The sequence below is a fragment of the Columba livia genome, chromosome 2 (genome assembly GCF_036013475.1).
Source record: "Columba livia isolate bColLiv1 breed racing homer chromosome 2, bColLiv1.pat.W.v2, whole genome shotgun sequence".
NCBI lineage: Eukaryota > Metazoa > Chordata > Aves > Columbiformes > Columbidae > Columba > Columba livia.
Window position 1 is genome coordinate 139427076 of NC_088603.1, and position 27900 is coordinate 139454975.

The 27900-nt window shown below is 39.9% G+C and overlaps 1 long non-coding RNA gene across 2 annotated transcripts; it reads left to right on the top strand.

The window, feature by feature from the left end:
• On the top strand, window positions 1-27730 carry LOC110355359 (uncharacterized). Of its 2 annotated transcripts, none has more exons than XR_010470682.1 (4): window positions 1-132; window positions 884-1037; window positions 2102-2237; window positions 25911-26045. It is a non-coding gene; the product is annotated as an uncharacterized LOC110355359 (long non-coding RNA). The 2 variants fall into 2 exon arrangements; XR_010470681.1 differs by having other exon boundaries at window positions 48-132; window positions 881-1037; window positions 25911-27730.
• The last annotated feature ends 170 nt before the right edge of the window (window positions 27731-27900 follow it).

Consider the following 27900-nt stretch of genomic DNA (forward strand, 5'->3'; position numbering starts at 1 on the left):
TACTTCTTCAGGACCTTTACTTTTTCCACTGTTTTCTCAGTAGACTATTTCACTTCCTTTGAATCAGGCCTAACGATAACACTGGATGCGAAGCACGGAGCTCGGCGCTGAGCACAATGACGGGACCAAGAGGTGAAAAGTGCTTCTAATCTCTCTCTTCTCTCTCCCTCCCTCTCCTGCTCCCGCTCCTTCCTCCCTCGCCTTCCTTCCCCCCTCCACTCAAGGATTTGGGGTCTGCAGATGATAATTTACAGAGCGTTTGGAAGAAGGGTGGGGATGCATTCCTAACACCCCAAATCCTGGTTCGCATTACACATTAGGGATTTCAAAGCACACCAAGATTTAATCATAATCAGAAAGTAGAGAAATCGTTTCTACAACATTCTGCAGCGTTGAGTGCTTTTTTATTTTTTATTTTTTATTTTTTTATTTTTCCCTTTGGTACCACTGTAACTAATATAGCAAAATTGTATCATCATCGTGTCATACTATCATTGCATTGATCAATGAGTTCTGCTAATGCATCTGGGAAAACTGCAGAACTTGTTTAGTTTGGGTATTATTTCGAGTTTAGGAGCTTGGTTAATTTTCAAACGGAGTCAAAAGGCACCAGCTGTTTCTCTACTTAAATAAGAAAGTAGAGAAGAAAGTTTTCTTCACTAACATTACTATTAACAAATTAAGATTAAAGTGGGAAGGATACAAACGTTTTATTTAAGCAGAAGTTTCAATGTGATCTACAATAACACCAAACAACAGTGTTAGTTCATTGATCTCCACAAGACAATATTGTCAGATACAGAACTGATTTAGAAAATCTCAAATGAATTTGTAGAAAAAATAAAGTCTTTTTATGAACTCTGCATCTACTGCATTTTAGAAGATGTTGACCTGATGCTTCCACACTCAACCTGGCTTTATACTTCGTCCTTAAACAAATGCTGCTAAAAATTGCCGAAGACAGGACACAGTGACAGACTGACCTTTAGTCTGCAAACTTTCTTGTATTACACAAGACATTAAATGAAATGGAAAAGGTATGTGGTTTTTATTTTTTTTTCAGATTAACTACCTGTAATTAATTCATTTAACTTGATGTAAAGTAATTTAAATAGTTTAATGTTATTTCCTGAATATTTGACATCTCAACAAAATTGAAGCTGGGGAAATTAATATTTTTGCTATTAAATGCCTAGGACTACAATATGTTGCCTATTTTGAAATTGCATACTATCTCCATAAGGTTGGATATTATTTGGTTTGTTTTATCTTTTCTCCTTTATTCACATTACTGTCTGTACAAAATTCTTTTGAGTGAACCTGAGCAGAAGAGGAGAGCAGGGCTATTTTTTCAGGGTGTGTTCATCTTTACATTTTTGAAACATATTTTGATAGATTTATATCATCGCTGAAGTTATTCACTCTGGGACAAAACTTGGCATCAAAACTTTAAAAACTTTTAAATACAAACACATTTTTCTTTTGTTTTTTTTTTTTAAGAAAATTTAAAAATCAGTTGGCATGTTCTTAGAGGCAAAGGTTTAAGTCCTGATCCATTTGAAGTCAATGGGATTTTTGCCATTGACTTCAGTGGAGCCAGGACTTCCTTCAGTGATGGAAAACAATTACATTTAGTATTTTCAGATGGAAAATTTGTGCTTGTATAAATTAAGATTGTCTCTTTTTTGAGGGGGTTACATATTGTATAATCCATAGCGTGAACTCATCTCTGGATATCTTTCTGTTAAGTGACTATCTTTTTTTCATTAAGATAAGTAACAGTTCAACATATGTGGTTACTTAAGAAATTCCTCAGGATTTTTAGTGGAGTCTTTTGGGATAAGATGTAAAAGCAGCCGTTGTCATTCATGACAAAGATCCCACATAATTTTTCCAAAGAGTTCTGCATGCCAACGAGAGTGGATAAGCATGGGTGATTGCATTTTGCCCGTGCGCTTTCCATCTGAGGTTTGGATCTGAGGTGGGACTTTTGCCTTTCCTTCTCTCAGCTGCTATCAGGTATCACTTTGAATTTAGTAACTTGCATCTCTAGCCAGGCCAGGAGAGACCATGAACTTAATTAATTTGCTTTGCTTCACAGAAAGATGATATTATCATTGGCAAAATCCTGCTAGCCTTAATCAATGGACAAAACTGGATCTCTGGAGAAGTTACTGAGGACTGCTTGCACAGGATACCTGCAGGATGAGACCTGAGATTCAGCCTCTCTCTCCCAGGTAAAGTTTGTCAAAAGAGATTTTTCATCTCATAAACCTGTTCTCCTTTTTCACTCCAGCTGAGTTCAACTATTATTGATACTAATGCTACACGAGGTAGATGACACAATTTCTGTGTGAGAGATGAGTAGTACAAGCAGACATACCCCAAAATCCCTACCTTAGATCCTCTGCCCCCTAATTCTCCTTTCACTGGGGCTTTAACCCTACACATGGGGCCTTTTTGCTGAGCCAGGCTGCTGTAGAAATGGCAGCTCTTTCCCCATGCCCGCAGGGTGGGATGGTGTCCAGCTCTGCCAGTTAGGACCAGTATACCTGCAAGTATTTCAGGACATTAGAAACCGGACCAGCTGTATTGTCACAGTCTGTTCTGAGAGGTGTGGCAGCATTTAAGATCTTTCGGGGTGTTTCCCCTGGATGTGAGATTGATGGTAATTCTCTGGTGCAATGCTGTTTATTTACAAAGAATAAACAGAGTCAGCAGCAGCACGCAACGTCTTTGCCCAGAATCCTTGGCCAGCCCTTCCAGAGAGTTTTCTGCTGAAAGGCAGCTCTGCATTCTGCTTTCCTCCCTGCCTCAGCAGCCATTTGGCTTCCAAGACTGCCGTCTCTCCTAACCTACAGATTTTGTGGACCTTTCTCTCTGTTGCCTGTACATTTCATGTCACCTGCACTGAGGTAGGCACGGATCCCACACAGTGCAGGTGCATGAGCCATGCAACTTGGGGAGACCAGAGCTTCCACGTGTCTCCCTCCTCCACAAAAATGCTGTGAACCTGAACAAACTGGGTCAGCAGCACCGTGTTATGGTCATGCCCTCCCATCCTGGGCACAGGTACGACAGAGCTGCCCTTGGCAGCCTGCCCTTCTAAAACGTTCAGCAGAAAGCTGAGTGACAAGTGTCACCCAGCTGTCCAAATAAATATCTCCTTCTGCTAGATACACATGTACCATGGCCTTTTGAGCTCAAGTGTGTATCCTACTGCACTTTGATGAACAGACACTATCGCAAACGGTGGAAAATGCAGGTGCTGACAGTAAGCACCGAGGCAAGGCTGAACAGTGAGCCAGACTCGGCTAAAGTCAGCGATTGCTCTGCGAGCAAACATAGAAACAGAGCCAAGAGAGTGAAATGCTCAGCTTTTATTTCTTCTTCCATGTATAATGTTCTCTCTCACCAAATGCTTTCTGCAAGTGGAGTCCCTGTATGCCTTGGCTATTCTCTCTATGTAAAAGTACTGTTGCCGTGTGTAGCTGCATCCACATGTACACATTAATAATTATATTCCTTTCATCCTTTTTTTAGGGAATAACTGTGTTACAAGTTACTATTATCAATAGTTTGCACTGTTAACACTCTATTATACCCCTAAAAAAACGAATAATCATTTCATGTTTATAATGTATAGCTCTATACCCCTGATCTGAGCATATGTGTATAACCAAACACCATTTTTTTTGCTGGGGCATTTTCTAAGACTTGTAAAGTTTGTTGTTCATTTGTTTGTTTTGTTTTGTGTTGGTTTTGTTTGTTTTTGTTTTTTACATCAGCATGCTGTACAAAGCCTAACATAGATCCCACAGCAGACAAATGTTGCAGGGACTGCCAGCCAGCCCTATGGCTGTAGGATGTTGCCTTGTGCTGCTGTTTTTTGCGATACAACATTAATATTACCTGTTTCTTCATTGGCATAGTCCTTCCACACTTGCTTTGGCAGAGGGCTATCTTCTGACCTTCTGTCTCCACAGTTACGATCTGTTATGTTGTGGCTATGACCAAATACATCTGTTTCATGTATATCCAGTTTCGGTTAAATATATAAGGTGTTTCACAGTGTGATGAGAACCTGTCATTTCAATTTCTTTAGCTTTTAATGTATGCAGAAACAATATGCTTCTGCATGGATCACCTTTTTTTTTTTTAATATTGTAACCTTTTAAATTTGTTGTTCAGAATAAACACTGGCCTCTGTATATCCATCCTTTTCTCCATCTGGTATTCTGAAACTGCAAGCAGTAGTTAAGGTGGGGTTATAGACTTCAAAGATACTTGTATGTCTTGAAACTAAGCACTGGACTAAACTCCCTTTAATGCTTCTGTGGGAAAGTGTCTCCATATGTCATCCCGTGTATTTTCTTTGCTATTTAAAGTATTGCTTAATAGTACACTAAGCTGGTGGAAAACTATTTGCTTTGTCGGGTTAGTTCTACTCTGGCTTAGTTCAGGGCTGGGTAAGCACCAGAGCCAATGCAGGGGAGCAAGTGGGACTGGGAGTAGCTGGGGTGGGAGGAAGAGGGACTGGGGCACCTGGCAGGCGATGGGGCTTCCATTGCTGGGAAGCAGTTGTCAGCCCAGATGAGGCAAGAAGGCTTTGGCTGGCTGGGAGGTGTTGAGGTGGAGATGTAGCTGGACTCACACTTCATCATTTGTACAAACTCTCCGTGAGTGAGTGAGGTCTGTATTTAGGAAGTATTTTCAGACCTCTCCCACCCCCATCTCCTTAGCTTGAGTCCTACTGCTTTTGGATTGCTTTTCCCAACTTCATGCTTTCTCTCTCTTCTCTCCAGTGATTAGACCCTTTTCCTTCAATCCTGTCCTCTCTTTTCTTGTCTTTCCTCTATCTTCTTGTGGTTCTCCCATGTGTGTAATCACTTTTTAGCAAGTCCCCTGGAAACTCCTTCTTATGCTCCCCTACTGATTTTCAAAGGTCTCTTTCAGGTTTTTACCTCAATCTGCTTCCTTGGTTTCTCTATACTTTATCTCTGAACCACCTCTTCCAGAAACAGAAGTGTAGAAGTTGCTATTGCATTAACTATTCGCAGACCCACTGTGCATTTCCTGCTTTGTACTCCTGCCTTTCCCTTCTATTGCCTGTTTTCAAACATAAGAAGCCCATTTCAAACATAAAAAGCCAGGAACTCAGAAGTCACAAGGCCAGAAGGACAGTAATTCTTTCAGTCCAGTTGTTTCTCTGGACTTTTAATTTAACTTCCTTTAGAACCTTGATTTTTAAAATTTGGGTTTATTGTTCTCCCCTCATTTATACCAACAGATCAAATGTCTTCTAAGACATTGTCCTTCTTACAGCCATTGTTTCTTTTCCACTCCAGCACATGGTAACATCTGTTGTGCCTTTCCAGCTTCTGTGGCTTTGGAGAGGCAGTGTCCAACAAATTCCCTCCCAGCCATTTTTTGACACCATTTGGGCTACTGTGCTTTCTTGGCCACTGGCCTACTCCTGCAAGACACCTCAAGCAAGAAATCTCATAGAGAGGTGGGTCCTTCAAAAGGAATGTGACAAGACTGACAAGACTGTCTTAACATGGTCTAGTTATCACTAGATTACCAATTTTACCTGTGTTGCAGTGGTCGGGAACCCCACTTTTGCACTAGGACTGCTCTTGTACAAGAGTTGGTTACATTAGTGGAAGTCTTTGAGGACAAATTGTTCAGTTCAGTCCTAAATCTCTCCTCTTGCCTTCCTGCAAGATGTGATCAGGGTGCACAAGGCTGTTAGCATGAACACACTCGGGACAACCCTGCCTGCATGTTGCACAGTTTATGTCAGTGGCTACACTCAATCTTACATGCAATTTTTTATTTCACTATCTCAGGAGAAAAAGTTAGAAGCCTTCAAATACAATGTTTTCGTGGGAATAAAGGTGATTTTTCAAAGGTGACTTTTAAAAAGAAGGTAGAAAATTTCAAGGCTTCTGCTAGTGTTTAACTGTAATATGGCATTAATTTGGAGGATACGCTATCAAATGACCTCCAATCCTAAAGCATGTGCATATGTGTGTGGCCAGCAGGTACAGCTATTCTGAGGGTTTTTTCTACATCTTCCTACTCATGAACTGTGCATGACTCAAGCTTGCCGTATATAAAAACTGTTTTTTTCTCTCCCCTAGTTATTTGTAATATAAAATACATATTAGAATATATTTTTAATATAAAAAAATATATATTTCCAAAGACCTACATTTATGTAAAAATAGCTTTGACCATACAGAAACTGAGTGCCCACTACCTTTTATCCAATAGATCTCATAACATTTGAGTCTGAAAAAATCAGGTCTCGCACTTCTTCATGAGGCAGCCTGGTACTGCGAAATGATAACTGTTTTGCATTTGGAAAGGCTGAAGAAGAAGGGATTTGAGCAGCCTGAGTTACCAGAAAAATGCTGGTCCGTAAATTAAAACTTTTCAGAGAAATCAAATTGTATGCCCTTTGTTGGAAGTACAACTTACTTTCTAGTCAAAAGAATGAGCACAGTTGGTCCCTCTACATTTAGTTTTCTGGGTTTGAAAATTTAAATAGAAGAGAAAGTATCTCTCTGACTCTTCTGTCGAGGGACCTGTTTTCCTGCACTAATTTGAACAGGGCTGTACCAGTATAAGTGAGGATAGCACTTGGCTTGACCCTGTGTTTGTGCTTATATTATTGCCCCTATTCACAGAGTGGAAACTTGCTGGATTTTTTCCATTAGAAGGAGAAATTAATGATAGGAGTCAGGAATGCCTTTGGTTTATTTACAAAGCGTGTACTCAAAATCTTGTTTCTCTGAATGCAGTAGAAACAAACAACAGGCACTTTCCTTACTCAAAGTTTCCAAGCTTGCTTTTGTAGCGCGGCTGTTCCCCGCAGAGCCGTGCCACTCTGCTTTGGGCCCCTCGGCTTCTCTGGCTCCCATTTCTTATGGACAGTAAAACATGCACACGCACACCCCCCATCTAACCAGCTGGCTACCTAACCCACACGTGCCACAGCGGATTCTGGTTGAGCTCAGCCAATTCTGATCAGGCTCTGGCGTGATTTGAGTGGCATCCTCCGTTGCCTTCAGCCTCCTACTCCTGAAGGAACTAAATTGCTCTTTCCATGTAGCACAAAGGACAGACACCTGCATTAGCTTTTTTGAGGTATGCGACTGTAAATTAAAAAAATCCACTGCCATGAAAATTCCTTATAGATACAACCCGCACACACAGATGCATGCATACATGTGTATCCACACACAGAGCCTCCGAGCTTTTGGAACAGCTGAGTAACTTGTAGTATAACAGAATTACAAAATTGTTTCATAGTTGTTCAAATAATTTACAATTCTCAGTTACTTTATTGTAGGCAAGCTTTCACACTAGTTTTACAACAGCACAGCTTATCTCAGATCTGTGGCATGAGCTTTTGTCAAAGGAAAATAAATAAATGACAGCAAAAAATCTTGACAATTAAGTATCATTTCTGAATGTTCTCACATTTCAAAAAAGTGCTAATTTTTATGGTATTTGAGCAAGTAATTTTTGGCTCTGCTAATCACATTTTGATAGGAAATTGCAGTGTATAATGTCAGAAAGAGATTTCCCCCCCTGTGGAAAAAATTCCCCAAGCATTTCAAACTAAAAGGGTAAAGACTAAGGGCAGGCATAGTTACACTGCACTGTGTTTCTCAGCTCACAGTCTTAAAGCTCTTTTCCACCTCGAGTAATATTTACTTGTGGCAAAGAATGTTGGAATAGTTTTAATTGCAAGTGAAGCTAAAAGCAGTCTCTCATCAGGTACCATTGTGCAAAAACTGGAAAGCCTATGGCAGCAAAGTGTTCTCATGGAGTTGTAGCTTTGCAATGTTTCTATACTTTCTTCCCAGAACAAACTGCTTATAGCTTTAAGTGCGCAAAGCTTTGCTTTTTCTCTGCTCTCTATGATTCCCTCTTCTCTGTAATTTAGGTATTTTCATATGGAAGATTGATCAGATTAATTCTACGTCAGGCACGTATACACTATTCTAAAACAATTCAAAAACTATCAGTGCGGTATGATAAGCATTACATTTATCATATTTACGTCAAATAAGAGAATAGCTAATAGTTTATGAAACAGAATCTTTGAACCTGATTTTGGGCCAATAAGATATATTTTCAGTTATTCTTTTCATATGTTTATTGGCTGCACACATTGCTGGTGTCTGTCAATAGCATTGAAAGCTATGTCTAGATAGGACAAAACAAACATTTTAAAACATGAACAGACGGCATTAGTAGCAGTGGAATGCATCTAGTTAACTAAAGACATTGTCCTCAGGCACTAAAGAGATCATAATTACAGTTGCAACTCCACCTTCTGGCTTATTTTGCTCTGAGGAGTCCAAGAGTTTGGATTGGTTATTTTGAATAAATGTGGATACTTCCTTCAGGGTCTGAAAAAGGAAAAATTGACAGCTACATTCCAAAGAAAGCTTAGCTGGATGGAAAACGACGGCTTGCAATACTAATGTGCTCTTTGTTCAGTGGTGAAAATCAGTATCATCTCTTTTAAAGTGTGTAACTAGGACAAATATTGGATATGAGACCAAAGAGTTGTCTTCATTTCATGAGTTAAAGATTTCCATATGAAAATAAGCATATATGTGTGAAATCTTTTTTTGAACAACCTTCAATAAATTCATGGGAAAAATACAGTGGAAAGCTCTTCTAGCGAGTGGTGTTTGGGCTACTTCAAAGAAGCACTCTGAGAACACTAAGATCAATGAATCAGATGGAGATGGAGAGTGAAGAAACAGTTACTATTTTGTTCTGTGATATCAAAGAGGCTCAAGTTTCCCATAATTCTCTCCTTATTTGTAAAGTTAGGGTACTGCCACAGACACTCTTCTATACTAAAGACAGTATTTTTAATCTTCACCACACCTATATGCAACAATTAATTTTCCATTTACCCTCAATGGCTTCAGAATAACAGTCAAACTCTTACGTTCTTGGTCAGAAGGATTTTAAGCATACAACCCTCTTTTCAAAAAGGAATCATACACGGATTTGGTTATAAACACCTTTCTGCATCCTTAGAAATCAATAGGGACTGAGTCAGACATGGGATTTAATGGGAAAAGTTATAACCCCATGTAAAGACAAGCACCAGCAGTGGAACAGTGATAAATGAAGCTGTTCAGGCTCCCTGGCATGTTGATTCTGTGGAGTACTGAAACAGTTTCCATATCATGTTTGGCCTCAAGAATGTTCAGTGGTAGAGGCCAAATCCCATCCTCAGTCCAATTTCTGCAGCTCCCTTCAACCACGTTGCAGCTTTAATCTGTTTTCTTGCATCAGACTCTTTCATTGGAGTTCAGCAGTGCCAAGCATCTTGAAGTTGTATTACCAAGAATGTTTCAAGCACAAATGTCTCAGCCTCATCACTGAAGACAAGCGCTTTTGCCCAAGTGCAGAAAAGGTTGCTTTGCCTTAAGTCCAAGGGAAAAACTGGCAGTTTTGCACCACTTTGAACCGAGATCTTGGCGTTTAAAGCTATGGCGTAAATATAAGTGTTGACCAGAAGAAGTGTTTGGACTTTGGGAGAGGAACCAGCGTCAGTAAGAATCTGCGAAATGTTTCCAGGTGAAGTGTGTCCCCTGACTGGCCTGTCTGCAGGATGGGAAAAATAGCATCTTAATTTTCTCCATGACAACCCACATTCACAGACGGAAGTTATAGCTGTGCCTTGGTCTGATCATTGTTTTCACACCTTCCCTCCCCAGGGTGTCAACCCTTCCTCCCTTTCTTCTGAGCAGAAATGAATGGGAGAGCAGGAAAGCTTTTGTTTGCCTCAGCTCAGGGCTGGCTGGGATACTAATGGGTTAACCAAAGAGTCAAGACCTCCCTGGCGGAGAATGGACTAACAAAAAGAAAAGTGCTGTGAGGAGCAAATGCAAAAAAGGGCAGGAATGAGAGTGTTGAGGGCTCTCAAGTAGATCAGGAAAGTAGCAGAGGACCACACTGAGCAGAGGACCCCCAAAAATGCCCACCAGGCTGCAAGTATCTGCATCACCACTCAGTCCTTCAGTTTCCTTAGCTAGACTGCTACATCTTGACAAAAAGCCTTTCCTGCCATCATCCCCACACTCCTCTACCTCACGGCATCAGTCAGCACGTCTGCCCAAAGGACATCCCCTCTGCTCCTGTCCCACTCCCCCAGCAAAGTGCCTGGTTCGGGTCCAGGGAGGGCTCCTTTCCTCTCCATCCCAGCCCCAGGGCAGCTTGTGTCTAAAAACGACCCTGGCTGAAAGCAAGAGAAGATATGTTTTTGCAATGCTACTGTGTTATAAATCCTGGTGTAGACAAGCCAATGCAGGAACACTGCCCTGCTAGCACTGGGACGTTTAGAGGGACATGGATTGGCTTTTGGGGTAGTCAAGTACATTCTGAGCTGAAATCTCTTCTAAGAGAAGCTTCAGGTTAGAGATGGGAGAGGATGGAAGAGGGGAAGAGAGAAGTCTAGGAGAAAAAGCAGCTGATGGCCAATAGAGAGGAAATGAGGAATGTATTGTCTCTTTCTCTACTGAGAACGGGACTGTTTCATTTGAAGAAGAAACATCCGAGAAATAATTTTAAAATACTGTCTCAAAACAGCTAGGACTAGCAGACATCAGTCAGGGGAAATCTGTCTGTAAGTTCCAGGCACTGGAACTGTATTTCTATTGTGTTTGAACCAATTCAGTCAACCCCACTTAATTTCCATTGTTGAGGGAGTCTAAAAGAGAGAGGAAAGAAAGAAAAAAACAAAGTCTACTGGAAAGATACGCTGAGAAAGAAAAGAACATTTTGGGGGGGGGGAAATGTGGAGAATTGACAGAAAGAACAGAAAATTTAACCAGTGAAGTAATTTTTTTAGTTATTTTTCTGTAGAGATTTTGACATCAGACTATTGTAACCATCCACCTGTATAGTAACCGTAAAATACACACTGGACATAACAAGCTAATGTTCTGACTTATGCTTTGCGTCACCCCTATGGGGAAAATGCCACAAGAGAAATTTATCTGACATGTTGCCATATCTCTTTGCATTTTAAACCTGTCCAAAATGGAAAAGTGAAGCAGTTTGTTTGAGTTGCAGAAGGGGTTTTGGCTTACTCCCCATGAAAATATGATTATAAATTCCTCCTGCATTTACTGTTGGCATATTATAAACAATTGAGTCCACTGATTACTGGGTTATATAAGAATTCTTGTGTTATTTGAGACTTAATACATCAGGCTCTGCGTAAAAGTGACAAACCTATTTTTTAACATCTAAAATCCAAACTAAAAGGAACTTTTTCTTTTCTGTGGGATTTTTATTGCTGGCTGGGGGAGGAGGAAAGAAAACTGTGGGAGTTCTTGCCTCATACTCCCAAGCTGATTGCTTTCCATGCAATTTTTACCAATCTGCAGCTGAGCTGTGAGTATTCCTGCTCTGTGACAGTGATGTCCCCATCCAGATATTCAAAAATGTCAGTGTCCTTATTTAAACTTCTGGGGTTCAGCCTCTGCATTTGATTCAAGATTTTGAAAGTCTTGGCATCTAATCTATCCTGATGCTTCTTGGTGAATTGTAGGGCATGAAAGAAATGGCATTTTGTCTAGCCCATGTTACCTTAGTTGTGGCATGCCACATTATCTGTCACAGATGGGAAAAAAACATGTGAATGAATGTAATCCATTTATTGGTTTATGGTCACAAAGTCCTCAAGGGAGTGTTCCAAATCCAGAATGCTGGATTTGGTATTTCAGTGAGTTAGCAGAAAGACAGAGCTCTATTAACTACATGCCAAGCAGCGCTTAAATTTTTGTTAAAGTCATCGAAGGTGCAGAGCAGTCACATATAAAAGTAGTCTTATCAGACATTTTTACAAATAATGTATTTTTTTGGAAAAAGCTTTCTGAGATCTTCAAAGTGCAACTATAGAAGACAATTCTGTATGAGCATGACCCAGCTGAAGAACACATTTTAAAAAAGCTATGCTATCCCATAGTATGGACCACATAGCTCTATGCATTCTGTTGCATTGTATCAGTGTTCTACGGTATTTTTTGTATTCTGATGTATTCTTACAAACTGTATATTTTTGCCTACTACTGACATATCAGGTCAAACCTGGAACTTAGGTATTTGGGTGAGAGTGAGGGTGTTGTAAATTTGCTTTTTCTCCAAGTTGCTCATAGGTTAAAAGCTTTCCTTAAAGAAAAAGTAAAGCATGGGCAGTTACAGCAAAATGGACTCTGAAGTTGTCCCTTAAGTTTGTTTTAGCCTAATCATGAGAGGAACCTTGATATTAGTAAGAGACGATCTAAGTCAACCAGCAGTCTTCATTCTTTCAGTTTGGCTTGTCCATTGTGGAGCCAGTTTTAGTGGTATGGGGACATTTTCCTATCAGAAAGGTGTGGAGACAATGGTGTTCATTCACTAGAGTCATGGAGCATCCAGCAATACTCGAATCTCTCCAGGTCACACTGGATTCCCAACATCCTCCAAGCATACAAGGTGTTTAGAAGGGATCCTAGATCCCATTTCATAAAATGTGCAAGTGAGGCATAATGTGTAACTTCTTAAACTCATAGCTCAGGAATCAATTACTCATTGGTAAGAGGCTTATACACCAGAGTAAGAACATACTGAAGGAGAAGGCTATTAAATGGATTTCTACTGGCAGGCTGTGTGGTCCACGATGTTAAAAGAAGCAGCAGGAAACCATGTGTTCCACCTTTGATTACACTGTCAGCTATTTAATGGCATTGTTTATGACTATGGTCATTGTTTGTGCAACAGTGTCACTTAGAAGCTTTGCCATTTCATCTCCAGGGTTCAGTTTCCCTATCTCATAGTAATATTTTAGGGCCATGTTGTTAGGAAGACTTAGCCATGTTTGCTAAGCACTTTGAAGAAATGAAGCAACGTATTAAGGTACAAGGAGTGTTGTTATTTAAAAAAATCTTCATTATTTTTCAAAGGCAAACAATTTTGGCAAGGTGATAAAAGAAGAGAGAGGACCGAAGACAGTATGTTCATTTTCTTCTCACTAAACAGTAAACTCTTTAAGGAACACTGTATTCTTTCATTCTCATTGTTCTATCACCCAGCCTCTTGCACTCAAGAGCAGTTATTTCATATCTGTATTTACACTTCTCAAGCCATACACAGTGCTCATGCTTTTCAGTGCTTTATACATTTATTTAAGGATCAACTCAGAGCACTTATTCCTCTTATTAGGAAAACACATCACATTCACACATCACAGCCTGCTGTTATAAATCATGAGATATCCCTGACACCCCCCTTTCATCTTCTCAGAGATGCAATTCTCTTTTCAGAGGTTTTGCTTTCATTTAGGTTGCTTTGCTACTTCTTCCTTGGGACTGAAATAAATAGTCTTTCATTTATTTTCTCAGCCAATAGATTTGTTTTCTTTTGGACAGTGTACAACAGCGTGATTGTTAGTTGTTGGTATATGCAGGTCAATCCATGCATCTTTGGCAATCAAAAGCTACACCGCAAAGACAACTCTGTTTCCAGAAGGCAGCAGTCATCTCAAAACCATTAATCTAATCTTCTTGTGCTCAAATTATTATATTACGTCTATCGGTAATACATTTACAGAACATTTTCTTTGTCTAAGTACCAGTTTGGGGATGAAAAACAAGGAAGTACAGCTCAAGTCATGACATTTGTGTGCTATGAAGAATAGGATAAAATGTTGACCTTGCTTTCAGTGGTTTCAAGCTGAATTCAAGTAGTATAAATTAGGTAAATGTCCAGTGAGAGGTAAAAGTAATTCAGCATGATGGAAAAGGCATAACATGAAAGAGACAATGTCAGGAATGAAATATGGATGTCTAGAGTGGCAGTGGGAAAGTGTAATGGGCAGCCAGAAGAGGGAAAAGGTTTGGAGGATGTGACTGTAGAGATGCAGTCAGGACAACTAAAAAAATAACAAAACCAAAGAAGATATTATCATCTTGAGCCCTACTGGTAATTCTGTAGCATACTTGAACTTCATCCACAAGTTGCTGCTTGTTGGCTCATTAACTCAATCCACTTGTTTTTAATCACCTGTATTGCTGATGATAAGCATGTAAAAGTTCTGTGGCAATTTTATATAACATCTACTTACCGTCACTTAAAATGTGATCTAGCTTTGGAGAAAAGGTGATTCATGGGACTCCATAGCACTTTCGAAATTTCTTTTGTTATGATTATGAAAAATAGCATTATAATTTTTAAAGGGATACTAATTCCTCATGAACTTTAAACAAATAAGCAACAAACAGTCTGATCTAGATGGTTCAGGTAAATCAATGGCTAGCATGTGACACAACTAGCTATGTGGTGTTCTGAGAAATTTCTTCATATTTTCTCTTTAAAGCCACTGGTAGGTCCATCACTTGCTCTTGGCTATCTGATTTTTAGAAATTGTTCATTAGATAAAAAGTCAGATGTGTTTCGTGAGCTGGTCACAAGATACTAACTTGATTGTGCATGAAAAACATGCTGGAGGTAAGCTGTTTGTCTGTCTCTCTGCCTAATCATGAAGGGTCCAACTCTGTAAATTTAGTTAAGCCTATCTACCTAGAATAGGAGTCCAGTTTGTCTTAAAAGCCACTTTCTGAGAAGATTCATTTCCTAATCTATAAAGGGGAATTGGGCTCTTTTTGGATTAGAAAACATTATATTCTTTAGGGTTTGCAGGATTATGTCTCCACTGTGTGAACCCAGTATTCACACAGGATTGAGTAATGGTAAAAGTATTTGGCTGGAACAACCAGCTTTATGATTGACTGATGATATTCTACTGAAGAAGATCTAAGGGAAGATAACATTTTCAAAAGAAAAATATTGCTGGCTCTTGACTACCTGTTCTGTACAGCATTTATTTGCACTTGTCAACTAACCAAAATAAAACTTTTAATGCTGCCAATTTGTGACCTTCTTTGCTGTAAAATATTCTGTTACTAAATCAGCACTTCTCTGCTGTCTGTGTTTGTCTTAAACCTTTTTGTGAAACAGTATCTACCTCCTTAGAGCCATTTACTGCTCCTGCTGTGTACGCAATGAGAGTTCTGTGCAAAGATCAAGGGGACATTAGGTGTAGTTACATCCAGGTGATAGTGATGCAGGGTTTACTTTAGGGTTGCTCATTTATTAGGATACATTTTGTGTGTTCTTACTGAAGGACAACTCAGCGGTACTGGAGCCTGAACTCATTGTTCTCAATGTTCTCAATTTAAATGCTTTATATGTTGAATAGTTAGGATGAGCTGGGTAAAGGTTTTGAGGGTTTTTGAGGTAATGAGGTAAAGACACACGAAACTACAGTTATGTTTTACCAGCTTAATACAGCCATAAACTGTAATGCCTGATTTATCCTGATGAAATAACGAGAAGATGTTAACATTTCTCAAAATAATCTGTGATGAATGGGAAGTGGTTTTGCCTATGGCTATATTGTGCTAGGGTCTGATTATATCAGAGCTCATAAATTATAAAGTCAGAAGGGACCACTGTGATCATCTGGCTTGGCCTTTTTTACAACACAAGCCATGGGACTTCCCTGAATTAATTCCTGTTTGAACTGGAGCACAAAGTTTAGAGAAGCAGCCAATCTCAATTAAAATATTTCCAGTGATGAAGAGCCCACAGCAACCCTCAGTGAATTGTTTCAAGGAACAACTATTCTTGCCCTCACATTTTTGTGCCTTATTTTTATTTTGAATTTGTCTTGATTCAGCTTCCAGCAATTAAATCTTATTATGCCTTTGTCTGCTAGACTAACTCTCATTTATCAAAATCATATCCTTGCCATAGATACTTACAGTCTGTGATCATCCCATTTCTTAGCCTCTTCTTTCTTAAAATAACAGATTCAACTTTTTGAGTCTATTGCTATAAAACATATTTTCAGATTCTTTAATGAGTCCCATGGCTCTTCATCATAGTCTGTGTAACCTATCAGCATCTTCTATGCATTGTAAACATCAGGAATGGACTCTGGTCCATCAAGAGTTCTACCAATGCTAAGTGTAGCAGCCATATCATCTTCCTTACTCTTCATAAGTGCTCCTGGCTACACACCCTTAGGGACTCTTTTGGCTGCAGTGCCCTTTGAAAGATTACATTCAAAAGGTTACTGACCCACAACACTCAAAGGTTAAGTCAAATTTTAAAATGTTATTAGTACTTTAGATGTTGAAAAGAATTTATATCAGAAGACATTTAAACTTATTTAGGACTAAATTATATCCAGACTGAACATAGCTGGATGTGGGCACAGGAAAGAATTCTCCTCACTGCCTGACTCTCTCATATGTGTCTCTGTAATATGTGACTGTGTGCAACAGCTTTAGTGCTTAGTGGAGCAAAAGAGTTGACCAGGTGCTCCACTCCACAGCAAACCAACTGGGGAAGGGAAGAGAGAAAGTGGTGGTGCCACCCAGTTGCACTCTGACAGCAGACGTTGCTCCCCACCTTTCCACAGTGCAGAGGAGCCGGGCCAGGAGGAGATGTGTCCTCTGGCATCCCCTCCCTGGGCACTACTGGTCCCAGGAGATTGTAAGGAGAAAATGTGGAGGGAAGAGGATGCCTGGAAGGGAATTTCTCCAAATCCACACGACAATGAAAATCTGGGATTACTCAGTTTTCAAGCAAGAATACAGAGAGAGTCAAGACAATTCAACAGCCTGGCAATATTTTTTCGGCTTTGCATGTTGTCTTCTCTGACCAAGCACCTCCTCAAAGTCACTTTACACTTCATTTTTGAGTATGAGTAAGCATCCTCACACCACTTCAGACAATGTCATCAGTAATTTGTGACTTGCACAGACACCTATGTAAAATAACCACTCACCCCTAGGAAATGAATAAGGCTTGTGCTAAACCTTGTTCCTGTGCATAGTCGGTCTTGTTTCAGGAACTATTTAGATTAAAGCTGATGTAGGTATTGCAGCTGATGCTGGCACTGCATTTACTGATGTAGTGTAGATGGGTCTTCAGTTCATAGACATTATTTATGTCAGTCAACACTACAGGGCACGCACTGACATGTTTTATACAGTAAATCACCCTACAACAGTGTCCCCATAGGGAATATATTTATAGCAATGTCCTATTTACTGCATTTATTTGAGATATCAAAATTAAGTGCAAATACCATTGCCAATTTAGGTAGTTAGCATTTTGTTACACGTCATCGAAGCCTTAAAGTCATTAGCATCGTACGTATTTTAACACACTCATCTCTCTCTCTTTTCTTTGCTGTGTGTGGGATGTATTTTCCTCAGGGCTTGGAGAGCTGTTGCTCCACACTGTGCTGTAGCACAGGGTCTTGGATATACCTTGTAGGAGTTTAATGGGTGTTTATCTTCTGATAGTGCCAAGTATACTCAGTCCTTTCAGTGGCTGTAGCTTCTCAATGTAGTGTTGATCATGTCTCCATAGAGGTAGGTACCACAATCCTTCATAGCAATGCCAGTGTCCTGGTGGTGTAATGACATCTCACAGAAACATATGCTGGACCATTGCTGTATTATACCGATAAGAATTTACTTAGTCAAGATGATAGCTTGTCCTGGGGATCCTTGATTACAACAAGGTCTCCTGTTCAGCAGTCAGTTGGGTTTTTGGTGGTAGCAAGTTCTCATTTTTTTCATATGAACTGTACTTTCTCATCCTTTCACTACCACTAGTGACTGTGATGCTGGGGCTATGGATGCAGAAATAGACAGACAACATTGTGTGGAGCCTCAGGATGCTGTTCAGGCTCTTGGTATGTGTATTGCATTATTCAGGAATGGCTGACTATATATTTTCTTGGCTTTTTGCAAGAGATACTGTCTCGCACTGTGATCAGGTGACTGCAACCACCCACATCAATGCACTCCTGGGTTAAGTTACTGCGTCTCAGTTGGGAAACAGTCTCAATTCACAATATGCAGCACAAAAAGTAATAGAGGTTAAGTTTGTTTTCAGCTGTGACAGTGCTTTAGCTTTGCATTTGCATTTGCAAGACACGTATGAGTACTTCCTGTGTAGGTAACCTCCAGCTCAAAATTTTAACTTCTTGTTGTGTATTTTCTCACAAGGCCCATTCCTAGTATGCTCCAAGGCCTGCTAGGGATGCTGCAGTTCTTCATAGTCTCTTTTGCTGTTTGGACCACATTTCCTCACATGTCTCACATCTGTTCACCAGGTTCCTGGATATCCTTGATAGAGTTTGGCCAGTTTGCTGTGCCTCTGGCTCTCCAGATACAGACTTCTCTTCCAAAATGGCTCTGCTTTAGCCTCAAGAGTTTCTATTTTCAGTCATCCAGCTGCCCTTACATACTCTATCTTCTATACCCAATTCATCTGGATAGCTCAAATATTCTTGAGAGGCAAGCAAAGTTTTTCTGTGATGTCTGGCTACCCTATCAGAAAGTTAGACACAAGCACTTGTAAATCTTTGTCTTGCAAAGTTTGTTTTCAGATATTTTCCAAATCCCTGTCTTGAAACCTGTGGTATAAGAATTTAAAAAAAAAAAAAATTAAAAAAAGGAAAGAAAACTATCCACTTTGCACATACATTGAGCAGAAGGTCACTTCTTTTATCCCTGCTTAAAAATGTTACATAGGTGGATTTTCTGTCTGTTAAAGTACTTCTTGTTCATTTTCTCTATTTTCATGCTACAGGACAGCTCTGTCTAAAAATTAATTATGTGTATGCAGAAATAGTCTAATTTTGCAGTATCAGAAGCTTTTGCTAGAAGTTGTTTATGGCTTTCTGCGCTTAAACACACACATGCAACTGTATCACGGGAGACTTTCCAGTGCACGTTTTTATCCTGTTGATAAGAATGACCTTGACACAAAAGTTATGGGATATTTCTGTCTTCAGTGCAATGCCTCAATTCTGTTTCAATGGCATCATATTTTTTGCTTGCCTGTTGGTTACAGGTGCAACGGCAGCATCATGTTGAAGTTGGTTTCTTCCCATAGCGTCTTTCTCTAGTAGCTGCAATGATGTTTTCCCATGCGTTCAAGAGTGTTGGAAGAAATATCAATGGATAGTTCTCATAATCAGTAAGAAAAAGGAGAGAAAATAGTATGGAAAAGCACCAACATAAGTAATAAAAGTATATGCAAATATGATGATGAGAATATAAAATGAGAATGTCATGGAAAAAAGCAGACAGCAGGCAGCCTTCCTTCCCTCTTTTGCATCTCCTTCTCCTGCTCACCATCACTCCTTGGTAGTCAGATACTCGTTAGCATTGGCTCTGTGTTGAGCCCAGCAGTGATCTCTCAGCTTGTAGTGCACCACGTCAGCAGGCTGGCCTGGCACAGAGCGCTGCTGTGCAAATGAGCCAGACAGGGTCTGGCAGCAGGATGGTGTAAGGCAGAACTCGTTTGTTCAGGCACATTTCTACCTCTTATCAACCCACACTGGCTTAGGCAGAAGTTTCTTCATCAGTGATGTAGACATGTCCCAGGCTCCTGGACATTATTTAACGCATGAAACTAAACAACACTTTTGTGAGGCTTTCTGTGAGTTCAGACTTCAGGCACATTGTGTGTTCCTGCATTTTGACACACATAATACAGGAGGAAGCTGCTACTATGCAGGTTTTAAACCAAGGCAATATCAACAAAAAATGCACCAAACAAGGGTCTGTCCTGTGGCATAATTGGCATATGTGTGAATCAGCCTGCAAGCTGGTTACCATAAGAGAAATTAGGTGACTTGGGAAAATGATGTGACATCTGTTTATACAAATAATAACTAGGTGTTTAGAAGGTGGCTAGTATTTCATTCTGAAATGATAGAAACATTTAATTGATGGCTTAGACCAATTGTTACCCAATACTGCCCATAGTGGGCTGCAAGCCAACCCAGCTTTAAGCACTGGGTCTCAGAGTTGGTATATAAGTCTATTCTGCTTCCTACTCCTATTTTATTTGTCAGAAAGAAAACACTCTGAGACTCCTGGGATGTAAGTAGGGTGCAAGTCTTTCAGTATTACTTGCTGACAAGGCCATGACATCTTCCTTGTCTGGCATGGTGAGCTAAGGTTACCTCTAAACTGGAGGCCGTGAAAATATCTTGGAGTTCCTGAAATTAAGGAAGAAACACAGCTGCATAGGAGTCCCATGTTAAGTTGAACTCTCACTACATACCACTTTTCTCTTCAGCTCCATTGTATCTGGGTTTGCATCAGAAAAAAACTTATGCACCCTGTCTATAAAGCTTGTGTTTTAACCAGATCCCAGTTTTGATCTGAGGAACCAAAACCCTGGGGCACACAAATATGCACCCACTGGGATGTCTAAATGTGGTCTGAAGAGCAGAATAGTTGTTTTTTCCTTGTAAAAAATTCCCAATGAAGCTGAAGAGTAAGCTAGATTGGTAGTAGGTTGAATGGAGAGCCTGAGAACAGATTGAGGGCTGAAGGTATTGGATCTGGGTATTGGATCACACAGTTTTGCTGTGAGTTGGAGGCATTGAACACAGAAAGCACAGGCCAACAGAGAGGTCCTATAAGCTTTAGTCAAGATCCAGCTTTTAAGCTCATCAATGATCAGCAAGGGAAAGTCTCATGGGAGTCACGTTTCTGAAAGGGCTGTTGGCAATGCAGCTGCAGTGTTCTGCTGACATTCAGTACCTTTGATAGACTGCAAAAAACTGTTTCGGCACAAAGGCTGAAAGCCATGCTTCCATATTTTCCTTGTCTTGGTGGGCAAGAGAGGGGAGATTACCTGAAGAAATGTTGTAAAATATTTTTCCCCAAGTCCTGACACAATCAGATTCTTTATGGAGTGTGTGAGCCTTTCTGTGCCACTTAGTCCTGAAAGAGGTCGGTAGTGTTGCACCATTTATACCTTGGTCATTAGTCACATAAGAATCAATAGTTATGGTTGGCCTTCCTTGCATTGGTTTCAAGAGCTTTGTTTCGGTCATGAAACTGCTGTTATCTCTGTTTTTATTTCTTCACTGACATGTCTGAGAGCAAGCACAAAAGCCTAAAACCAAGTGTGGCAAAACCATGCTATAAATACTGTCCTCTGAAAAGTCAAATCAGCTTTCTCCTGAGATTAAGTAAGGATACTGGTCCAGGCCAGTTGCTCAGCAAGCTGCTACCAAAATCCTACTTTTCAAAAGAAAGATGCCCTCTGTTCCTTTCAGGAATAAACACCAAAAAAAACCCTCCTGAGAAAACCAGGAGAGTTTTCCAAACTGAAGGAACAAACATGTCCCAAACAACACTCACTCAACTTATAACTTAAAACCTGAACATCTTTCTTTAAAAGTCAGCAGAGGATGGAACAATCAGGAAAGGAGAACATACATGAGAAGGAGGTTTTGTGCATATGTGGAAAAGCAATCTAGAAGAAAGTGGGGTACATGTGCTGAAGAGAGGTTTAACATGTGTTTCAGCGGGAGGTTGTATTACAATTTCCACATAAGTTGGGTCTGGCATGGAGCCTGTAAGCAGGCTTTGACTAGATTTGTGGAGCCTACATGTACAAACACATATTGGGGAAATCTTCATATATCCACGTATTTGTTTCAGTTTTGAAGCGCTGGTGCAATGTGTGTGCATAGGACAGAATGAGAGCGCGTGCAAGTGGAAGAAGGAGAGAGAGGCAGTTTCTGTGGCTAAGCCAGCAGAGCATAAACATATAATTTGTAGCGTGCGAAGACGCTAGCATAGAGACCTCTATGGTGATGAAAGTATGATGAAACATCTGGGCTAAAAGATGAATAGAAAGAGTGCACGAAGAGTCAGACTGAGGAACACTGGAAGGAGAAAGAGCCGTCAGAGGGATCCAGAGAGACAGGGAGGGACAGCACACACGAGGCAGAGGAGAAGAGCAGAGAAAACTGTTGCATGTTGCAAGAGGAAACATCTCAAAAAAAAATGATAGCGTGAAGACATTGAAGAAATACAAAGAACATAGAGCAAATTTTTAAAATTGTTTTTGATAAATTGCAATTTTCTAGGGTAAGGGCTTTCTGTTTGGAGGTTATTGCTCTTCTGGTGTAAAAGGCACTGCAGAGACAGATAAGTGCTTACAGTCAGTCCTGGCTACTTGCTAATTCTCCCATGATTTTGTCTCTTTTAAAAAAATTTGGACAAAATTTTTTTCATTGCCTTAACAAGCTCCCTCAAAAAGCAGCTTTTTCTGGCTGTACCCATGCACCACTGTTACTGGCTGGTGTTCAAACTGCCCCATTTACTTACCAAAAAAGATACCCATCTCTTAAAAGTTTCACAGATTTTTCCACATTAAAGGAAATTCTCTGCCGTTCCTCCTGCCACCAAGCCTCTTCACACCCATTGCAGGGAAACATGCTAAGAGAAGTTTCCTCCCTGGGCTTGTCTGAAATATCTCCATACAGTACAGGGGGGATATAAACACAAAGGGTGCAGTAAAGGGGAGCACGAGCTAGAGAAGGGGAGTAGAGAGCCAGGGAAAAGAAGGATGTGGAGGTGAATAAAATACAGCAGGGACAATGAGGAGAGAGGCTGCAAATAGTGGAACAAAAGAAAAGCAGAATATAGAATCAGAAGAACTTGCTAGATAGAGGAAATGAAGGGACATGCAAACTGAAAATAGAGCAAAACCCAGAATTTTAAAGGAGAATATTAGTTTGAAAATGGAAATACAACAAAATTTGTACAAGAAATCTTGGTGAGAATGTACAAGAATGGTGGGAAGAAACTGAAGGAAATAGTAGGGCAAGTTAGAGAAAAGTAGAAATTATAAAATAAGTAGAAGAAAAGCAGAATAATAAGCCAATGAGTAATTTTTTAAAGAGTAAAAATTGACTGAAGTCAGTGTCCATTTATTTATAGCTATTGTTAAGGAAGAGATGCACTATGTTTTTATGTAAAGCCTGGGAGGCTGGAAACAAATGTTTAGACAGGCACTCCTACTGGAAGACAGATTTCTGTTTTCCTTAGGCCTTTTATTAACGCACAGTTAGATCTCTGTAGCTAATTACACGGCTGCATTACTGATCAGGTTATGTAGAGTATATTGACACTGAGAGAGGGTGGACAGGAGGCACAATAGGTTCAGTGATGTGTATATAAACATTTCTAGCTACGCCCTCAAAGGAAAAAGTTCCAACTCTCTCCATGCAGAAAACAAGCCAAGACCTTCAAGAAAGTAAACAATAGAGATAGGTCTAATCTGCAAGATTTTTGATCCTGCAACAAGACAGAAAGGGATGCAATGGAAATGAGAAACTGGGCTTAGTTTCTTGAACCCAGTTTCTGTGTATGTACACCCCCATTTATTTCACTGCAGCAGTTCAGATCTTTGGGCTTTTTTTTGATTAATTTCTAACCTGAACCATGTTCAGTTATTCTACATACTTTTGACTCCAGTTTTGCAGCAGTATCTGTACCAGTAAGCACTTAATCATGTGCTATACGGCCATTGACTTTGCTTGTGTAAGTGCTCACCATTGTTAATAAGGTCTTCTAAATGTTTTAATTCACAGAATAAATTGTTCTTTGGTGTGAAACCATACTTTTTATTGGTTAAACACAAGCAGCTGAATGGACTTTTCATACTTTTTAATAAGGACAACGAGACTGCCATTTTGTTTTACATTTTCTTGTGCTCAGATTGTACCCTCTTTCCTTGCATTTCCTATTTACAGTATTTAATACAGACAGTTTAAAATGCTTATAAGAGTGAGGCAGGGAACAGTTTAACCTCTGACTAGGGCAGCGTTTTTAAATTCAACTGTAAGCACTTAGTTAAGAAAAATCTGTTTCCACTTCCCTGATGGGTTCCCTTTAAACAAAATGCAGGTTAACTACATACAGCAAAGCCTGGGTTTTAGCCTTGCCAGAAAAGGCCAAATCCTGCAGTTCCCTGTGCACGTGAGCAGTCCTGTAAGTTGTGAGTCTTTTTCAAGTAGAAAGGAACACTCACGCCATTTTAGGATTTGCAGAATTTGGCCTCCACCGAACCACTTGGCAAAAGTTGTAGTCCCAAGTAAAACCTCCTAAGTGGTTTTTGATTCCTTTTCAGTATAGAACTCCTTTAGAAAAAAAAAGACTGTGAGGTGATGAACTTTCCTGGGATTCAGAATGTTTGCTAATATGATAACAAAACAAGTCCCTAAAAGCTGACTCATGAAATTTATAAAAACAAAATTTTACAATGCTGTAACCTAGGGACTAGTTACTTCATCTTACTTCCTCTACGGATTTACATGAATGTAAACAAGAAAGAGAATTTGGCTTGGAAAAGCTGATTGAAAACTGAAGGATAATCTAGTCTTTTTTAATGGGCCAAATTCTGTAGCATTACTAGAGAAAAATTCCTGATGTTGTCATTTGACACTGAAAGAGTGTTACCTCACTCAGGGCTGTAGCTCTGTAACAGAAGGTGCATATCCGCTAGAGTTGGTCTTTTTATTCCCTCCCATAAATATTTTCAGAAATTAAGGTTTTCCTTTTGTCTGCCAAAAGAGGAGAGGTTCATCTTTTTCATCTTATTTGATAAGAAGTCCTCCACTGCACCCTCTGTCTGTTCTTGCCTGGTGCAATAGGAATTCCTCCTCCTGCTTCAGCCTACTCTGTTCAGCAGATATTTGAGGGCAATACATGTGCTAATCTCTCCAGGGATCCTCTTGCAGCCAGTAATGTCACTTCATATGGCTTCATTACATTGCAAGCCAGCACAGAACTGAACTGTGTTCAGTAATCCTACCAGGAAGGAGAAGATAAAATCCACGGAGCAGGCATTCCCCAACCAAGGTTCACAGCGGAAAAAACATAAAGCAGAGCTACTGTAAGCTCACAGCAGAAATAAGACTATTCACGACTCCAAGGCATCTCTATCCGACCATCCAAAAGGATTTGGCAAATGTCCAAAAGGAATGATGTGGTTGTCTAGTTTTGTGGGAAGAAACAAACTAGATAAAGTTTCTTTCTTTCGCTGACAGACATCTGTGATTTTTCACTGGGTTTGCCAATGAAACTAGCTCCAGAATGCTGGGGGTAACAATATAGTCCTGAAGAACCTTGCCTCTGAATGTTAAATACTGTTTTATTCTGAATATATTTTCACTGTCTTCTAAAATCAGGCTATTGATTTTGCATGAGTCAAATTACACAATCTGGTAGAGAACAATTTATGATAGCTGCTCCATGTTTCATAATGCCATAATTTTGTAGTCTGCTATCTCTAGAGTTCTCCTGCTCCTGTGCTGCTCCCCACAGTGAACCCGTCCCAGATGCAACACTAAATACCACTTTATCCAAGACCCCTGGTTGTTCCATCTTTGAAGAGGAGAAGAAGCCTTTATCTGTTGATTTGGAGTTTTGGTTATTTGGTACTTTTCGTATTTCAGGCTCCCTCAAATTAGTCTTAGAGGCTTAGATGGCATGTAGTACAGAATGCAGGTGAGACAGTTCTTGATAAATGAAGTTCATATCACAAATAACAGCACCTCATTTCTGTATGTGTGTGTTTTCCCCATTGCTGGATTAATTAATCTTGGTAATAATCCTGAGCAAGACACCTGAATGTATCATTGCAGACAAACCCATGTTATTTACGCATTTTCACTAAACTAATCCTTGCCACAGGCAAAATTTTAACCTTGTAAGGGGCTGCAAGCTGCTCATGCATGTGTTGCTCTTCCCAAAGAACAAACTGAACAAACTGAGACTCGTAGTCCCGGTCCATACCTTGTTCTCCCTGTCCTGTGGGGAGGGATAAGAGACAGAGACACAACTGTTTTAAAATCTCTGGAGGTTCTTTGATAAAGACAAAGTTTTATGTGAAGATTTTTTTTTATGTGAAGATTTAAGAAAAATAATCCTGGGCTGAGGAACACATCTTTCCTAATGTGACTATAATGTCTTTATTAGGCACAAGAAGAAAGAAAAACACCAGCTCTCGTTCACGACGGAGATAACCCCAGCTATCACTCAGCCGCCCAGGAGAGCTGAATCCCGTTTGCTCCAGTGCCTAATTCCGACTGAGCAGAGCACATCTTGTCTCCGCTGGCATTTCCGTTTGAAGGACCTTACCATCCGAAACCTGGCAGCTCTCTTTTTGCCTTTCCCTCCGGTCTGGTGCTGTGGTGCCCGTGCTAAGGGCCGGCAGCGCAATGTAGGATTACCGGCGGCAGAGCCGCTATGCTAAGACACACACTCCTATTCCACAGAAATGTTCCCTGCGTACCCTGGAATTAGAGCGGCTTTACTTTTCTGACCAAAAAACCTGTTGTTACTATTGTTAGCTCTGGGAGGGTGAGCCGGCTTCTATTCTGTTTTGCACATCATCAACAAAATCGTCAGCTAATTTCCCATTGCAGGATCTTTATTACCAGCAATGAGCTATGAGGCAGAATGAATATATTTTAATTTCAAATCTCAGGTGGAAGATGCAGGTCAGCAGCTGGAATAAAACAGATTTTTGACGTGTAAACTAAGCAAATATGATATAGAAGTCACTGAAAATGAAAAATAAAGATCTTAATTTTATCTATGTTAAAGAAAAACTAAACTACAAACACATTAAAAAACATACTCCCCACCTCCCCCCGTTGTCCTGTTGCACTCTGTTAAGTCCCTTGTTTTCAAACTCACATTGAAACACAGTTTTGCTAACTCTAAAATAATGAGACTGGCTTAAACATCTTAAGTTCCCGAAAAAATAAGGTAGAATTTTTAAACTTCTAACCCTTTGTCAAATTTGTGTTTGTATTTTCAGGTGTTACAAATGTGAGGAGTAGAAACACACTTAAAGAAAAAGCAGCTTAAAACGGTCATGGGTTCATTCACGTCCAAGAATGACAGTTATAAAGGAAGAAGCAAATACTGAAACTCAAGATAAAATCTTGAGACTTTTCAAAACGGACCAGCACCACCCCTCACCCCCAACCAAAAGCAGCTCTTAGTCTGGAGTTCAACTGTAAATCTCCACTAAGAAGGCAGAGTAAAAACACACAAGAAGAGTGTAATTTCTTTAAAAAGAAATTAATTTTAAAATATTCCGAAAGCAAAGCCATTTCAAGCTCAGCAGCTGCTATTAAAAAAACTGAAGCACTGAGAGCCTTGCAAGTGCAAATTAAGGTATACTTCTCCTAGCCAGTCCTAAAGTGGAAAAGGGAGACATTTGCACAGTTTGTACCCTCCAGTACAAAAACCTGTCCCAGGCAAGGGTCCAGTGGCAGGAAATGTAATGCAATTAGAATTTGGAAGCAGGCATAAACAAGGATTGAATTAAATTTCTAATAGAAAGCTCATTGTAGCTCTAATTCTATGGAAACTACAGCCACTTGATATAATAAGCAGCCTACAGGTGGAGATCCTAGTGCAACTTCAAAAAGAACAAGAGAAGTGGAGATCGTATGAATGACCCCTCTTACCCCCACAAAAAAAGCACTGAGAATAAGTAATTGCTGTAATGTGGAGTAGGTGTTCACACAAAGAAAACATGAAAAATTTATAGATCTATAGGGTATAAGGTTTTCCTTACTATTACACTTCTTCAAGGTGTAAAATATGTTTTAAAGAACTACTTATCCTATTGTTAAAAATGAGCTACTTTTGCTGATACAGACGCTCATGACACACAATTTTGTCAAAGGTTTGGCTGAAATCCAGATAAATTGTTCTGTGTGAACTTCTGTATTTTTATCAGCTTTGCAAAACTCTATAAAGATAAAATCAAGATAGAAAACTAATCCGAGTGAGCTTTTTTTTGCTATCCCTAAAGGCAGTGAACTAACACCAAGTTAGTAAAACTAACAGGGGTGGAAGCAGTTTGCATGAAATTATTGTCACCAACTTTGGTCAGAACACAGAGTAAAACTTTGGTGCGATTTGTAGTGCCTGCTACACTTCTGAGAAC